This window comes from Mandrillus leucophaeus, unplaced genomic scaffold (assembly GCF_000951045.1).
Source record: "Mandrillus leucophaeus isolate KB7577 unplaced genomic scaffold, Mleu.le_1.0 Scaffold563, whole genome shotgun sequence".
Lineage (NCBI taxonomy): Eukaryota > Metazoa > Chordata > Mammalia > Primates > Cercopithecidae > Mandrillus > Mandrillus leucophaeus.
In genome coordinates, this window is record NW_012106064.1 from 1,828,301 (window position 1) to 1,842,098 (window position 13,798).

At 39.2% G+C, this 13,798-nt stretch overlaps 1 protein-coding gene across 1 annotated transcript in view; it reads right to left on the reverse strand.

Moving 5' to 3' along the window:
- The window catches only part of NLGN1 (neuroligin 1), a 991,256-nt gene extending 977,781 nt beyond the window's left edge, over positions 1–13,475 (reverse strand). Inside the window, exon 1 of the mRNA XM_011998235.1 lies at positions 12,743–13,475. The gene's annotated coding sequence lies outside the window, so the exon portion shown is untranslated. The remainder of the gene's footprint in view (positions 1–12,742) is intronic.
- Between the last annotated feature and the right edge of the window lie 323 nt (positions 13,476–13,798).

Sequence of the window (13,798 nt, forward strand, 5' to 3'; positions counted from 1 at the left end):
AGTGTTGGTTGCTGATACTTGCATTTAGAAAGCTTTTGCAACATTTCAAAAGCACAATGGAAAATTTTGAATTTGGGTTCTGGATTTAGGTACAGAAAGGATGCCATGTAAGAGACATTGTTGACTGGATACAGGGATCAGGAGACAGGAAATCAGGAGTTGGAAATGGGGGAAAAAAATAATATTCATGAAGACAAGTAAAAAATATATGGACTGATAGATGAATGCTAGATTTATTTTCCTGGTGGCCAGTGACATGTTTTCTAGTGTTTTTCCACATTCTCGTGTACAGTATATATGGAATATGAACAATTTTTTTCCAAGAAAAGTGATTGTTTCTTCTCAGGCTTTCTCATATCAATCATTCGACTTTAATTTTCAATTTAATCAGATAGAGAGAGAGAGGTAGATACACATTTACATATTGATATACATACATACATACGGCAGTTTTGCAAACCTGAGTGTAGCAGGATAAATAAAAGATACTGCAATGTTAAAGATGGCTCTTTATACTCTTTCTAATGCTCTAACAAATTATTCCATTTCCAGTGATTGTACCTTCGTTCCCTCCTATAGTAGCACCACCCCATGCTCTTTGTTTTTCCCAGATTTCTATGGTAGAGTGTCCCACGAGAGGCTGTTCTGTGAAATCTCAGGCTTCCTAGGAGTTCTAGAGAAGGCTGGTGAGGAAATGGCATTCAAAATGGAATACCAGGACTATTCCCAGCGTATTTTGACTGGCAGAGTTGTAATGCACCTATTCTTTTTTATTATTTATTTATTTATTTATTTTGAGACGGAGTCCAGCTCCATCGGCAGTGGCACAACCTCGGCTCACTGCAAGTTCCGCCTCCCGGGGTCACGCCATTCTCCTGCTTCAGCCTCCGAAGTAGCTGGGATTACAGGCGCCCGCCACCACGCCCGGCTAATTTTTTGTATTTTTAGTAGAGACGGGGTTTCACCGTGTTAGCCAGGATGGTCTCGATCTCCTGACGTCGTGATCTGCCCGCCTCGGCCTCCCAAAGTGCTGGGATTACAGGCGTGAGCCACTGCGCCCGGCCAATGCACCCATTCTTGAGAAGTTATAGAGGCCGTGTTTATGGAGTTCTATAGAAAACATGCTTATGCTCTTCTGAATGAGTCCCTCCCTAATCTCCAGGTGCGGGTTATTCTAGCCACTGACTCCCAGAATGAGCTGCTGTTTTTATGGAGAGTGACTTCAAGGAGAGTCAGGAGGGATGTATTGATTTTATGTAGAATTTAGTAGAAACAGAAGAATACATCTCTCTTGAAATTGTCCCTTAGACCTTAAAAATGTTAAAAATTTTTAAGTGACGGTGAGTATGTCCAATGAGCATTAAAAGACAGATTAGCACCCACTAGATTCTCTCTCCCTTAAGCAAATAGGGATTTTTGTCTTGCAATCAGCAAATCTGGAGGGACTGCTTGGAATACCATGTTGAAAAGGAGCAAGGAAAAGAAGACATATTGTGTAAGACAGAACATTTCTAGTATTTCTTATGGAAAGAGTGCTCGGGCTAGAGAACCATATGTAGGCAGGCTCGTGATAAGAAGAATCGTCTCATTTGATGACAAGCAATCAAATAATCTCAGCTTGATTTTGTATCAACCAGTGACACGAATAGACAATCTTAGAAAGTCATACTTTCCATTTTAAATAATTTATTTTTAGTGGAAGCAAAGTCTTTCTGATCTGAGTAATATGAACCAATTTTTCTGAGGACTATTTATTCAAAATAAGCGTATAATTATTATTTCTAATCTGCAGAGGTCCTAAACCAAAATACTAAATGCAAAATAAGATGTATGGTTTCAATAAGCATTTTTCTTTACTTTCTACAATGGTATTTCTTAATGTGTTTGTATGTGTATGTTTACTTTTGAAAGAATCTAGAATGGCCAACTGCCTCTGCTGCCTTAGTCTTGATTTTTATTGCTTTTATGCAAGCAATGCTTGCTCCCTCTTCTCTATTTATTCAAATCCTAATCTCCTTTAAATAACACCTCCTCCACTAAATTTTGCTAAAAATATGACTCCCCTTTTTTATCAGTTCTGGCGATTATTACCTATACTTCTAAAATTCTAGTAATTATGTAATCATGGTAACTTATATACAGAATATATAGTGCTGATGTATGTATTACTGCTCTTTAAATAAAACTAATGCATGAAGGCATTATGTGAAGATCAGGTGCTTGCTCTACCATTGCGTAAACAAGCAAATCATTTTTTTCCTCTGGACTTCAGTTGTGTCATATGTAAACTAAGGAAGTGGGCCTATGTTATCTAAAACCCACCATGGCCCCTTCATTTTTTCAGCTGGAAAGACCATTGAAAATTTATTAAAGTTTTTAGAAATAAATTATGCCTTTGTACAATATGTTTTACAAACCGCCTTAGGTCAAAAAATGTGATTTTGCCCATTTAGTCATAAAGATGTGATTACAATATGAATATAATCTCTGAACCCCATTTAATGGTCTGAGACTCTAAGCCATTAAATAGTACTCTCCATCTTAAAAACTAGTATCTTGAATATTTTTCTTATGGACAAAGTGACACAACTAGAGGATTAAAATAATTTAATTAATAATTTTATAGAAAACTACTTCAGTAATACTGTATCATATGTTTTTGATATCTTAATTGTATTATGAGAAAACTTCAAGAATATCTAGCCAAAATAAAAAAGAAGGATTTTCTACATGCTCCATAAATCAAATCACTTTTTAAGCAAAGCAGGTAGGTGAAAAGCAACACAGTGTTTTCTCTGTGGCGACTACAGTTACAAGGAGAAAGAGTGGCACACCTCTGGAGAGCTTGTTATTCATCAGAAAGTAAGTGCCCAGCTTTCTGACCACTTAAGAGCAGTGGCAATTTTCAAATACAATACAGGGAAGAAACACTGTTGTCTGTGGAATTGCACAGTAAGAACTGTCAAGATGTATCCACAAATAGTAGCATCTGACTAGTCCAACCATAGGCTTCTTCTCTTCCTTTGATATATATATATATGAAATATGGTTCAGTAATGATAAAATTAAAAAGGGAAACTTCATTTTTACCTGTCAATTTTCTCTTGCTTCTTGCTGATAACTCTTTTTAAGAACATTTATATATAGTGATAGTTAATTCCTTGCATAAGTTTTCTTTGTTCTTGGTGGAAATGCATTTTCTTCTTGCCTCCTCCCACTTTTACATCCGCTATTTGGCTGTGATTTATTTAGTAATCTTTCTCATCCAGTATATTTGAGAAGAGTTCCTAAGTCCTACTTTTGTTCCGTTGAATCCTCTGCATTGCTTAACAGTTATTTTAAAGAACAAGTAAGATATGCATGGACAAGTCTCCCAAAACATGTAAAATATGTAAGTTATACATGATACAATAAATCTTAAAGTTATATATGTTACATATTTTAAGCTTACCAGTTTAGGGTACATCCCTCCACTATTATGTATTTATATCATACTAACTTAACATGTGCAATATATTATTATGGACTTTATTTCTGATTATCTTTATCCAAAACAGATTTTAGAGCCAGGAAACATGTTTAATTAGTCCAATCATACACTTGAAACATGAAAACAAAAGCCTAGAGTGACGGGATCAGGAGAAATGACACAGAGGGTTACTAGAAGAGTCTGCTCCCAGAAATCGGTCTCTTTCATTCCTGGTCTAGTTATCTTCGTTTGTTTTCATCCTACTATTATTTCTTTTCTTAAGACTAGCTGTATTTTGTATATTACATAATTGGAGGGCAAATAGAGAAAAAAAGAGAGAGGATTCGATTTTAATCATAGTTTCTAAGAATTATGCAATAATTTATCTAACTACTTGGAGATTATTAGGTTGGTTAATTAGTTATCGTTATTGCATTAGGTTGTTTAAAAAATGAGGATACATGTATATTTAAAGTTGCCATATTTCATTGACTCTGACACCTTTAACATATCTGAAATCAGGGTGCATTTTATAATTCCTTATGGCCAAGCAGTAGTGGAGGCATAGTAGCCATAGACTAAATATGTGAAAATTGTTTGTATTCTTCTTAGCATGACCAGACAACCACCACTCCTGACAGTTTCGGACAATTTAAGGAAGGCATATGAGTTCTGGTTGTTGTCTGAAAACATTCCATTGTCACATTCTAGTAAAATCAACAACATACCAGGATCAAATCATTCAGAAGGTATCAGCTGCTTGGAATTAAATTCTGAAGACAATCGCGAAGGCTTTAAAAAATAGTGCATCACCAACACATACATACTATTTTCTGTGGAAAAACATGGCTATGAATGAGTCAAAAAATGATTCAGAAGAGGTTATGAATAGGATAATTTTTTTTTAATTCTTAAACCAATGCATCTTGCTAATATTATATGTTTTATTCATGTAAAAGATTGATATATGTTAAAAATCTGTATCTATTTGTCTAAAAGTTCTCCTTATAGAAATATAAAGAAAAAATTCTAAGTAGTAGGGAAGCATTGTGGAATTAATAAATTGGGGTGTTCTTTCCACAGTGTGAATAAAATGCAGTGTTCTAGAATCAGTGCTCCTTGGTTTTCATAAAATATGGTATATTAAATATAATTAAACATTTAACTCCCTAGCAGAGGTTTCAGGAACTTGCAGTAGCTTAGGCTCATTGCTATGAAACATAATGAATTCACACTGGATTTGTGAAATAAACCTTCTAAGCATCTACCTCTTATCTGATAAGAGGGTTCAGGTACATGCTTAAAAACATACTTCCATGATGGTCATCACCTGACGTAGGAGTGCCCACCACAATATAGATCTACTTAAACTCTATTTCACTATATTTCCACCTTCAAATCTATCTTCCATTAAAGCAAAAAGGAAAAGCATCTGTTCCTGACCCTAAACACAGATGGAGTTACTAATTACCATTTTAAGCTTGATTCAAAAATCAATTCCCCTGGAGGCGAGGAGCCCAGTTCAGAGGTGGTTGCTGTGGTGTAAACAGTTCTAGGCATGGAGCCTGAAAATAGAGCATTGCCAGTGGAATGATGAGATGCTCAGAAGGCACATTCTAACATACTGAAGGTAAGCCAAGAAGATCGCCAACATCCATCACAAAAGTTGCTTTGAAACAGAGATATCAAATTCATTCTTTTCCTAGTTTATGTTTCTTTTACATTGCGGCTTTGAGTCCTTTATACTGTAGAAAGAGTTATTGCAATGAGGTTATTAGAATTCTAAAACTGGAGAGAAAAAAAGTTGAGACACAACTGATACCTGTTCATAGAGCAAAATAAATATAATGAATTCAATTCATTTATACTTTATCTCACCTACACTGCCTTAGTTTCCCACCTGTCTGCAAACTACAATATGTATCTCCATAAAAATAACTCAAGCACAACTGCTCTTTTCCCTGAAATCCTATTGCACCATATTCTACCTATTGCTCCTCTCATGCCACAAATTCAGCAGTTTACCGAACTTAGTATCGTCTAATTTCCAAACATATATTCATTCAGGGGAAAAAAAGACATGTATTGAGTGATGTGTGATGGCACTCATTTGTTTGTGCATGTATTCATTACATTCTTTCTCCTTCCAAAAAATAATTTCAAGCAGCTACGATTTAAAAAAAAACTCCGAAATAATCAAATATTGAAACAAAGTTAAAGTTTAAAAATGAATCCAAATAATAAAGCCAAGTAAAAGAAGATGATTAAGGACATCTTTTTCAATTGAGCACAAAATTGGCTCTGAGCTTCCATGAAGTCAGGCAAAAGAATGAAAATAAAGCTTTCCTTGTTTACAAAAATGAGTCATAATGTTCAATGAGAGAGATGCTCACTGGTATGTGAGCTGAAAATTAGATCCCTCCCTTGAGCCCCTCAAGTAAATAAACCGTTATCAGAAACAAAGAAGTAATTTTTATTTGTGCAAAGCATATATGAAGTCCTTCTTTATGAGAGTAACTGGCCAAAGGGTTCAGTCGTTTCTCTTATTATCTCTGCATTATGATGGTGAAATCATATGACAAACATAGATAAGGATACGTGGTCTGTTTGGTAAGGTGGACATCCTCTGATTTAACTATGGTTTATATTATATGATCATATAGATAGGTATATGTTGACAAAGCAAGGTTTATAATTTAAACATGTAATATAGTATAATTTAGTATTTGCAATTTTATGCGGGACACATTCCTACATTTTCCAATTATTCAGTTTCTATTAAAAAAAAAAAAAAAAAACTCTGTAACATCATGAAAGCATGCATTCTACATCAGAAGAATGCAGCCAGACATATACACCATTTATTCCATGGATTCAAAGACCATGTAATTATTTTTTCATGCATTTAATTTTCACATAGACATTCCATATTTTAAGAGATTTGAGAAGGATAGGCATTTTGTTTGTGGAACTCCCCATTAGGAGCCCTAGATTGTTATTGCCCCCTTCCTCTCACTTAACAGAGCTCTGATTTTTTGTGTGATGCAGTCAAGTCCACAGGGAAAACAGACCTCTCCCCCAGCCCTCAAGGGACCGACCATGATGATCAAAAACAATCGCACAACGCATTGTCTCATTGCCAGTTATAAATTAAGAGTGAAATGTGACATAGTTTTAGTCATTCAGGCCTAAAGGGAAGTTTGCTGATATCTTCTGGGAAAAAGTTTCCTTATAGATAAAGAGAGATATCCGTGAGAAGAAGGCTGCTTTTTCATTTTTGTTTTGAGTGGGGCTATGAGAAGAGGTGATATTTGGCTCTGTGATAACCATATTGTTTATCTTATTTCCAAGATAAAGACTCAAGAGATTTACAGTGAAGTTGTACCAGAGCCATGACATCCTTGAACTCCTAAGTTAGCCAACCCTGGATCAGCACACCTCCAGAATCCTGGTTCTGTGAGATGATGAATGTCTTTTTTGTTAAAGCCTTTAATTGGATATTCTGTCACTTGCAGGCAAAAGCTTCCTAACAGACACCATCTTTTATATTTCTATATTCTATACAAAGTTAAACAAAAATTTGCATTCAACGAACTTACAGAAAATATAAACAAGGGTAGGAAGAAAAAATATTACAATCAATCAGATAAGATCATTGGTCATCCATAGCAATGTTAATATACCTTTGTAAGGTAGAATTATTTCCTATGATAGAATCCAAGAGTATTTATTGGTAGGTAGATGGTAGGTAACTAAGCAACCCTACCTAAAGTTTCTATAGTCCATGCTAACACATCTGTACGCATTTTACCTACTGCCTTCACTAGCATGTGTTATCTTTCTAAATACAAGCGTTAGAAAGAAGTATTAAAACAAAAGAGCCGCATTTTTATTTCCTTTGACATCTCTCACATGATTACTAAATAATTGGTACGTATCAATAGCAAACTCTATTGCTTTATTCAATAGACTGGAGGAGAAGGGAAGCTGTCTGCAGAGAAAAATGTTATGAAGCGCTATGTTTCCATTCTGCCCATTTATTTTCCAAGTAAAATATCATCAAAAGGAAAAATGTCACAGTTTTATCCTAGTTACTTTATTAACATTTAGCATGTGGAAAAATTATATTGACCCTCTTTGATGGATGTTTATTTTGTGTTTACTCTTTCTCCTGAAGTATTTAGATGAATTTTATGTATTCATTCACTTGCCATGGCAAACACTAAGTTTTCAAACCCAAATCCATTTCCCCTTCTTTTCTTAAAGATTCTGATTTTGTTGAAGGTAGTAAAATGCCATCCTAAAAATCTATCTTCCAACCTCTCAGTTACCTAGAAGAAGCCAGCTGACACAGTCTGGCAGTGATATGAGAATGGAAGGCTATGGAGAGAATGTTCACACCATAAAAAAAGACACAATGCTCAGAGAAGGCTTGTTTGGCCTCTTCCCCTCCTCTTCCTTCTTCTTATTTGTTTTTTAAATCTCATCATGTGTCCTCTATTACTTATTAAACAAAAATCAAAAAGATCCTCGCCACCACCATAATGCAAGGGGGAACAAAAAAGAAAACAGGGGTAGGGAAGAGTAGGAAACAGAGAATTTCCTTCCTTCTGATCTCATAGCAATACTTCTCAACCTGGGACAATCTGACCTCTCAGAGACATTTGGCAATGAATGGAAATACTTGGGTATAACTCATGATGAGGTGGGAGTGGGGTGTGCTACCAGCATCTGGTGGATAGAGGCCAAGGATGATGCTCCACATCCCTATAATGTACAGTACACACCCCCATAACAAAGACAAATAATTATCAAGCCCACAATGACAACAGTGTCAAAGCTGAAAAATTCTGAGGGAGAATACTGTTATCTTTTTCTCCCCCATTTTGGGCCCCCAAAGCAAGCACGAGTTTGGAGGCACATTAGTGGCCCATGAGAAGAAAGTTTCCAAGATAATAGAAGAAGCGTGATAAAATGCTTAAACAACTATCCTCTCCTGACTTTTTATTATGTGAGATAAAGCTTTATTTGCTTAATCCACTGTTAGCCAAGTTTTCTGTTACTTCATAGCCAAATATATTTATAAATAATACACTTACTATTCATTTATGGTAGACTTTATGTTCAGACATGAAGCTAAGCTATCATTTCTGAATGACATGATAAATCAGGCATGTCTTTTGACCTCTGGCAATTCACCGTGCAGTGAGAAAGCCAACCATCAGAAGTGTGAAAGGTGGGCTACTCCCAGTATAAATACTGTGTTGTGGGAGCTCAGAGTAAGAGTACGGGAAGGAAGCAGCGTGATGAAGGAAAGACCACCCAAGGAACTAAAATGTTTTTCTGTCCTATCATTGGTGTATATTTGGTGAGGTGGGGTAGGTAGGCAGGGAATGGATCAATGAAGAAAGATTAACATAAGCAAACCACAAAATCCTAAAATGGTATGTAGTGTTGGGGAAAATAGTAAGTAAGAGTCTTGTGAATGGACTAAAGAGTAAATTCAGAAGGGGAGCCAAGAGGACAGTGTTTTAATCTACATAAGGAGGTTTAAGAATGAATTGTGAAAAGTATTGAGTGTCATTAGGGTTGTGGACTTTGGCATGTAATAATCCATAAAGGGCCACTGGCCAATGTTAATAAGACCATACCTATATTTCAGAAATAATAATATTAAGTCTAGAAGACTGGACTTTGGTGATTCCATTTACAAATAATTAAAACATAACTGAAAAATCATATTTTCCTATTGACAATCCAATAAGATGGAAACCGACTGCAAACTTCACTTCAAAAAATAAGCCTTTAAAATGTGGAAAAGGTATATGTTACACAGTTGCAGTTTCTAATATTACTGTTAATTTTAACTGTGTTTTGCTTAAACAAACTACAAATTAGTACTTGTTAGGTAATTTGTGAAATAACTCATTTGTGTAAAAATAATAAAGAATTATCGAGATAAACCATTACTATGTTAAAAACTATTTGTTTCAACCCGTGAAAACCCAGAGAGATATGTGTCCCTCATAGCTATATCTGTATTAGTATTGTCTCACAAAAAGTTGTCAAGAACATTAAAATTTATGTGAAAAATTTTATAAAACACTCTTATCTTAGATTTATAACTGTATTTTCTAGTTCTAGCTACTTAATCATCCTATAAAGAAAACCCTAAACAGCCAGTTTAATGTAATTTGAAGGGATATGTAGATCCTGCCACTGGATAACCATGTGAAAATAGTAAAAGCGGAATAAAATATAAGAATTTCAGAGTTGGAAGAGACTTCAGAGAGTGATCCAAGAAAGTCATCCAGGGATGCATAGGGTCATCAGGCTTTCCAACCCTCTGCAAATGAAACCAACAGAGTTCTCAGCCTACCTTCTGTAAGTGTATATTTCACCTTCAACTTCAAAGCCATTCAAACCTTTACATTTGAAAGTATGTTATTACTAAATGTAAGTGGAAAATTTCACAAAGTAAAACTACACTGAGGGAATAAAGAAAAGATTGACAGCAAGTACTTTGGGGGTGGAAGAAGGGAGACAATGGGAAGGAGGGGAACTAAAGAAGCTTTTCTTACTCCACACTACTGGAACTCTAGTAGAATCTACTGAAAGATTGACTCCCTCAATTTCTGCTTATGTTAAGAGGATTGGGAAGACTAACTGCAGAATAGCAGGCTTACAGAAAACAGTTACTTCTTTTAATCAAACCATGTAATCAGAAGGCCTGAGTAATGATTAACTTCCACTTTCTCTGTGAATCACTCAATCACTCTGCAATGCAAGTAGACTTAGATTCATTCTCTGCCAAAGGCACAGTAAATTTAATGTTTTTGCATTTAACATTTAACATTTTAAATACATGAATGGCCCTTGCTTCTGAGCTCATTTCAAAAACCTCGTGTTCTGCTAGGTTACAATGGCTGATGGAAATGCTGAGACATTTTATAGGTTTTACACTCAAACATAGGTACACATACCCTTTCTCAGTGACATTTTAATATCTATGATCCTATTAATAATTGAGCACAATTAATTGTGAGAAATGCATTAAGACCCTGTAATTTTCATGTACAGCATGACAACTCAATTGATTTAAGCAAAAATAGTCTACCGGAGTTTAAGTATAAAAAGAGGGAAAATGAGTATATTAACTACCTGTAAAAATGCAGAGTAACAGATACTGGGTTAACTATACGAATTCACGTTTCCCAAATCCTACATGTATCACTATGGCCCTGGAAATGCAAAAAGAAACAGTACCTTTGTGGAGGCCAACTGTTCATGATTTAGAATTATCACAAATGAATCAAATATTGAACATGCAATATCCCTCATCTCTATAACACACTAACAGCCTCCTCTGGAAGAAATTATTCCCAATGCAAAATCTTAACCTAAATAATTTTAAATTCAGGTGGTTTTTCATTTCTACTCACAAGATATTGTGTTGAGGCGGGCAGGCGTCGATGGAGAACGGTTTAAATGTTTGGAATACCTTCTCTTCCCAGGAGAGCTTATTGCCCAATAATGCATAATATATTAGTTGCTCAACGCGGGGGATCTAGGGAGTGACATCTTGACCGGAACCACACAGATCTGAAAACCACCTCGCAGGAAACGTTGTGGGGAAGAAGAGCAACTTTCTTATCCCTGTCAAACTAATAGGCGGAACCAACCCCAGAACTAGCCGGAGGGCCTGGGGAGAGCAGAAGGCTGAAAGCAGCACCTCTGCGCTCCGCCGAGGGTTCAGGCAAGGGTTTTCTTCTGGAGGCGGCATTGTTCCTCCATCTGCTCAGCCTCCGTATTTCGCCAGGAAACCCTCCCCGCTTTCTCGTAATCTGTTCCTTATTTCTTTTGTACCTCTCAGCCGATTTCCATGCTCTTGGTCTCTGTGTTCCCAGGGCACAGCTCTAGGGTGAAGAGCTGCAGTGACTGGGGCGCCGCTCTAAGGCTTTGGAGGCCACTGCACTCCGCCCGGGCTCTGGCAGCGTGCGCGCCGCACACTCGCTCGCTCCCTTCTCTCCGGTCTCTCCGGCTCGGACGGGCTCTCCCGGCCTCTCATCACCCACCCCGGCTCGCCTTTCCTGCCGTGTCTCCCCACGCCAGCTCCGCACGCTCGGCGCTGGCCGCCCGGGCGCGCTCTCCGCGCCGCCGCCTGATCCTCTGCTCACAGCCGCGGCGCCCCCCCCGCCCACCCACAGGCCGGGACTCGAGATTGAAGGGTCAACCCGCCGCGGGGAGGCGGGGAGGAGCGGCGAGAAGAGCTGGGGCAAGTGGGGAGTCGCGGGTGGGAGGACTGAGGGGTAAACGGGAGAGTGAGCCCAAGAAAAAAGAAGATGCATCTGCTCCAAAGACGCCAATGAAGAAAGGACAGAGGGGGCAGGAGTGGAGTGGGGGAGAAAACGCCCACCAGGAGGGTGGGCAAAACGGGCAATTTACAAACTGCCAGGGCTAGAGATGCCGCGCGGAGGAGGAAGGAGGTTAGAGGGACATAAGAAGAAATGAGGGGAAGTTCCCACATCTCCCCAAAAGGTCAGGTCTGAAAACCATGTCCCTTGAACGGGAGTTAAACAAGCGACTGGCCATGGTGTAAAAGGTGGATTTAAAAGGAAATTTAGTGGCATGCACTTATTTAGACACGGCTTCGTCTCGCTCAACTCTGGCAAATTACCCTCCAAGTAAAATGTATTGGTTTTATGCAGAAACGGAAGCCGAATCTCCTCCGCTGTGGACTCCTGAGATACTGGTTTGTTTGCTGGTTATCTTTCTTTTTAAATGGAAAAAAAAAAAAAAGCGTTTGGGAGCTTCCATGAACCCCAACGCTGAAAAAAACAAAAAACAAAAAAACAAAAAAAAAACCACCCAGTTTATTAAAGTTCATTATTTTTTATTGCTTTTATTTTCATCAGAGGATAGGGTGAGGGACTGGAACCTGCAGATGTTTAAAACACTTATTTAGGTAGCATTATTTTTTATAAAGGACAAAATTCATTTCCTATAACCACCAGAAAGGCGATTGGAAAACTCAGTTACTCGCCTGGGAAAGAGAGACGCATTTAAACTCTAATAGACGATTACACTTCCAGCACCCCCCACCCCCACCCCAATGGGATTGGAAAAGGGTTGAGTTTACAGAAGAGAGAGAGAGCAGGGAAGGGTGGGTGGAAGGTGGGGAAGGCGAAGGAGAGGCAGGGAGTAGGAAGTTCTCGGCAGTCCCCGGGATTAAGGTTAACGCCGGAGCTCGGCGGACGCAGGAAGCTCCCTTACCTTTCTCTCTAAGCCCCGTTTGCACCTGATCTGCAACCATAAATACTTCGTGGTGTTTAGTGTGCAGCCAAACGATGGCCGAATGTTAAACAATTCTTCACGCTCCCTCCCCCTTTTAAAAAACAAGCTCAAAAGAATGTTAATCGTGTTCTTGTTATCCATCGGCTCCAAAACATTCCGCTTCGTAGGGAGGAGAGACGAAAACCAGGCGCTTGGGCACGCGTATATGTATTTATATATTATGCGGTCGGTATATAAACATATATACGTTTTCTGCATGTAAATCCAAAAAGAAAAGCACCACAGATGCTTCTGTAAGCGGGAGGGGACAGCGAAGAGCAAAACTTGGCAAGCCAAATGTATCCAGAGATTTCGTACCAGGAGCCACCTGCTTCAACATGCAGAATTTCCGAGAAGATTTAGAGGGAGAAGGAAAAAAATTAAAAATAAAATACCCAAAACACACACTTGAAACTGGAAGACACCTATGAAGCTTGGAAATGGAGAGGATGAGAAGATCTCCCGGGGCTACAGATCCTCAGCTAAGTGAGCAATCGCCTCCGAAAATCATAGGCGGGGAGGTGGCTGCAGATGCGTCCCCTGCTCCGGTCCCCGCCGCCGCCGCCGCCGCCACTGCTACCTGTAGACACGCACACACACGTACACGCGCGCACACACACTGCCACCTTCTCTCTCTCCCTCTCCCTTCACTCCGTGGCGTTGTCGGGTGCAGGAGTCTGAATCAAGCCAGACCATCCTCCAGACCCAATCCTGCCCCCTCAGAGCCAGGACTCCCTCCCCTGCCTCCCCCTCCCCGCCCGTTTTATTGCACAGCGTCCCCTCCCCTGCGCGCCCCTCCCGCCGGTTGGAGGCGCGATCTTGGTGGGGGGTGGGCTTCGGGGGCGCGGGTCCTGCGGTGGCAGACTTGGTGCTGGTAATGGTCCCTCCCTTTACAAGTTCCGCCCTCCTCCCTCACTCCTCCCGCGGTAGCGAGCGTCCTCCGCCCGCAGCTCCCGCAGCGCCCGCGGCGGCAGGAGGGGTGAAGGGCCCAGGGAG